Source organism: Perca fluviatilis, unplaced genomic scaffold (genome assembly GCF_010015445.1).
Source record: "Perca fluviatilis unplaced genomic scaffold, GENO_Pfluv_1.0 PFLUV_unplaced_scaf_56, whole genome shotgun sequence".
NCBI classification, from domain to species: domain Eukaryota; kingdom Metazoa; phylum Chordata; class Actinopteri; order Perciformes; family Percidae; genus Perca; species Perca fluviatilis.
In genome coordinates, this window is record NW_024375733.1 from 4,866 (window position 1) to 10,000 (window position 5,135).

The following is a 5,135-nucleotide window of genomic DNA, read 5'->3' on the forward strand; positions in this document are numbered from 1 at the left end:
GATATTTAACAAGATATTTAACAAGATATTTAATAAAATATTTAACAAGATATTTAACAAGATATTTAATAAGATATTTAATAAGATATTTAATAAGATATTTAATAAGATATTTAACAAGATATTTAGTAAGATATTTAACAAAATATTTAATAAGATATTTAATAAGATATTTAACAAGATATTTAATAAGATATTTAATAAGATATTTAACAAGATATTTAATAAGATATTTAACAAGATATTTAACAAGATATTTAATAAGATATTTAACAAGATATTTAATAAGATATTTAACAAAATATTTAATAAGATATTTAACAAGATATTTAATAAGATATTTAATAAGATATTTAATAATATATTTAATAAGATATTTATGTAACCACAGATTCTGACCGAACTTCACTTTGAACTAAACTTCAATCTGTCTGCGTCTGAAGGCTTTAGGTTTATCAAAGGCAGATGAAGAAATGTGTGTGTGTGTCTGTGTGCATGCGCGTCTGTGTGTGCGTGTGTCTGTGTGTGTATGTGTGCGTGTGTGTGTGCATGCGTGCGCGTCTGTGTGTGTGTGCCCTTGTGTGTGATTGCATGCATGCGCGTGCATGTGAGCGTACATGTGGGGGTGCGTCTGTGTGTGTGCATGCGTGTGTGTGCGCCCTTGTGTGTGATAGCGTGCATGCGCGTACACGTGGGCGTACGTCTGTGTGTGCGTGTGTGCATGTGTGTTTGCGTGTGTGTCTGTGTGTGTGCATGTGTGTGCGTCTATGTGTGTGCGTGTGTGTGTGTGCGCCCTTGTGTGTGATTGCATGCATGCACATGCATGTGGGCGTGCGTCTGTGTCTTTGTGTGTGTGCGTGTGTGCATGTGTGTGTCTGTGTGTGTGCGTGTGTGTCTGTGTGTGTGTGTGTGCATGTCTGTGTGCGTGTGTGTCTGTGTGTGTGTGTGTGCATGTCTGTGCGTGCGTGTGTGTGCATGCAAGCATGTCTGTGTGTGTGTGTGTGTGTGTGCCTGTGTGTGTACCTGGAGCAGAGGTAGGTTCAGGTGTTTCAGCAGAGACTTGATGGACGTCTGCAGCTCGTAGAACAGAAAGGGGGCGTGGCTCTCCGGCCTAGGCTCCGCCTCCTCGCTCCTCTCCCCTGCAGCCGACAGCGACTGGATCCAGTCCCACTCCTCCCTGATCAACAACACATTCACACACCCTTAGAAGGAAGTTACACACACACCGACCAGACAGCCGGCAGCCAGCAGTAGTGCCAGTTGGCAAAAGCTGCAAAGATTTATCGCCGAGCAGTCAACTGCTAAACTAATCAGCAACTATTTCGATAATCGATTAATCTAATCTGAATATATTCTCTGATTCCAGCTTCTTAAATGTGAATATTTTGTGTTTTTCTTGTAAAAAGTCTTTCAAACATTTTGCAGACCAAACAAATATTCGATTAATTGAGGAAATAATCAACAATGAAATGAAAATAATTGTAGTTGCAGCCTTTTTTTTTTATGCTTTTCAAGAGCTTTTTACACTTTTTTGACATATCTTTTACACTTTTTTAAACACTTTTTAAACGCTTTTTAAACGCTTTTTTAACGTATATTTTCTTTTGCATATTTGACAGTTTTTTCAGGGTGTTTTTCGTGTTTTCTAGGTGCATTTTCAGGACTTTTTACGTCTCTTTTACGCTTTTTTTAAACACTTTTTAGAATGCTTTTTTTTGACAATTTCTTCAGGGCTTTTTTTCAGGCGTTTTGGTGCATTTTGGCGCTTGGGTGTTGTTACAAAATGTACGTTTAAGTCGCACACGGGACAAGAACGGGACACTTGCACACACACACACACACACACACACACACACACACACACACACACGGACACACAGATACACAGATATATACACACACACACACACAGACACACACACACACACACACACACACACACACACACACACACACACAGACACACACACACACAGACACACACACACAGACACACAGAAACACACACACACTCACACAGACACACACACACACAGACACACACACACAGACACAATCACAGACACAGACACACACACAGACACACACTCACACAGACACAGACACGGAAACACACACAAACACACACACAGACACACACACACACACTTACACTTTCTAGAATGCTTTTTAAGTGCTCTTTTAACGTGTTTTTCTCGCATTTTTGACAGTTTTTGACAAAAGTGCGTTTTGTGTGTTTCTGTGTGTGTGTGTGTGTTTCTGTGTGTGTGTGTCTATGGGTGTGTGTGTGTGTGTCTCTGTGTGTGTGTGTTTCTGTGTGTGTGTGTGTGTTTCTGTGTGTGTGTGTCTGTGTGTGTGTGTGTGTGTGTCTGTGTGTGTCTCTGTGTGTGTGTGTCTGTGTGTGTGTCTGTGTGTGTCGGTGTGTGTGTCTCTGTGTGTGTCTGTGTGTGTGTCTGTGTGTGTGTCTGTGTGTACATTAGGCTACAATGAGGTCATTACTTTTCTTTTTACCTCTTTGATCATCTACATCTAAGTCATTGTTTCAGTCAATATGCGGTGCTTGCATGATTTCATAATCCCTGCATTTTCGTTGCAAAAACTCCCATAATATATCTTAGCAGAAAGTTGAAAAATGTTGTTGTTTACTTCACACAAGAGCAGCCATTTAGCCCCTGTTGCCATGGGAACGTTATGAAGTGACGTAATTACGCGAAGTGAACATCATCGAAAAGCAGGGTGTTGGGGAGGAATCACTTGTTTTTCTCTATTCAGTACTTAACCAAGCACTTTTTTACTCTTACTCAAGTAATTATGTGGATGACTACTTTTTACTTGAGTCATATTATTCTGAAGTAACAGTGCTTTTACTTGAGTACAATTTTTGGCGACTCTACCCACCTCTGCTGGTGAGAGCCAATGAGGTTTAACCATGTATCAGCTCATTTAAATATCTCACGTTACTGGATTGTGTCAACAGTTCACTTTTGGTGTTCCACCAAAAATAGGTTCCTTCCTGAGACTGTTTAGCAGAGCCACTGTCGCTGCGTCTGGAGCTTAGCACCGCCCCAAGACCGTTGTGATTGGTTTAAAGAAATGCAAACATTGAAGCCGAGTCTCTCACACACACACACGCACACACACACGCACACACACACACACACACTTTTGTTTCTCACTTCACACTTTCCAATCTCTGCAGAGCTGCTCAGCATCCAGAAATTCCTGCGATGGACGCCAACGAGAAGAAATACTTCTACCTACAGATAGATCACATCCAATCAGATTGGCTCCAACACAAAAGACACACGCACACCACACACACACACACACACACACACACAGACACACCAGTGATTGTGTAATGTAATACTGGCAGATTGCGTGCCGATGTCAGAGGTGCAAACAGCTCTCATTCCACAGATTTCTGGGTTCATCTGAGAGTATTTTGTGGCCGAGCAGCTGCAGCTTCAGAGAGGTAAACAAGGCCGGATGAACCCACTCTGTGTACGCCGGGGAGAAGACATATTCGTACGCATTCTGTGCGTCTGAATCAGGGGTTGAAGTGGGATCTGGTAGGTGTGGGAAGCCCCAAGATCTGACGGGATCTTAGGGTTCAAATTTAACACTTTGAAGTCTCTATCCTTTCACTTAGCAGGCAGGGTTCCTGCACCTGCCTCTGTAGATGTTTGAGCTCGGTAACCACACACACACACACACACACACACACACTTAAAAACTCACTTACTATAGCTAGTTCACCTGTGACTCGCTGTATTTACTGAAGAGCGCCAGGAGCAATCGGCAGGAAAATGATGACTGTTGTGTCTAACTGCGTGCCAAATTAATCAGAGCACACAAGGCCAAGCTGCCTCTTGAGTGACCGTATGACCGGTTTGATGACAACAAGCTTTTAAAAGTCGATTTTTTTAATGCAGTCGGTCCACATCAGACCCACCGGGGCTACATTCCCTTCCAGCTAACGTCACAGAGAGGTATCACCCATCTATTTTAACTGAATATTCTCCGTCTAGATCGGCTGAAAACACCGGATCTGCAGCCGAGCCTGTTTTTACCCGGTCACGCTTTTTGGAGGGAAATATCTGTCTCATTAGCTACTAAATGCTCCACTATGTTCTAGGGATGTACCCAATCCAGATTTTTGGGGTTTGGCTGAATCCTGAATCCCCTGGTAGAGATGGTGCTGACTCCTCCTCCCATCCTCAGCCCATGAACCCAGTAAACACATGAATGAAGTAAACAGGGACTGTCCTTCCTTTGCCGTACCTGAAGTTGCTGCATTCTGGCTGCTGTCTGGAGATTCCTTCGTGCACAACTCGTATTCTTTCACATGTTTCAGACCAGATGTTGTAACAGCGGCCATGTTGTGTATAGTTTAGGGTCCTCGCCACCACCAGACCAATCAGCATTGAACAGATTGAACATGTAGCTGGACTTGAATGGCCTTCTTTTGACTGAAAGTACTGCCCAACAACAACAACAACGTTTTCTGCTCACCAGATCCATGTCCACTTTCTCACAGCCTGCTGCATTGAACGCTCCACCTACGTAAACACCTTCCCTCACCAGATCCATGTCCACTTTCTCACAGCCTGCTGCATTGAACGCTCCACCTACGTAAACACCTTCCCTCAACAGATCCATGTCCACTTCCTCACAGCCTGCTGCATTGAACGCTCCACCTACGTAAACACCTTCCCTCACCAGATCCATGTCCACTTCCTCACAGCCTACTGCATTGAACGCTCCACCTACGTAAACACCTTCCCTCACCAGATCCATGTCCACTTCCTCACAGCCTGCTGCATTGAACGCTCCACCTACGTAAACACCTTCCCTCACAGATCCATGTCCACTTCCTCACAGCCTGCTGCATTGAACGCTCCACCTACGTAAACACCTTCCCTCACCAGATCCATGTCCACTTTCTCACAGCCTGCTGCATTGAACGCTCCACCTACGTAAACACCTTCCCTCACCAGATCCATGTCCACTTCCTCACAGCCTGCTGCATTGAACGCTCCACCTACGTAAACACCTTCCCTCACCAGATCCATGTCCACTTTCTCACAGCCTGCTGCATTGAACGCTCCACCTACGTAAACACCTTCCCTCAC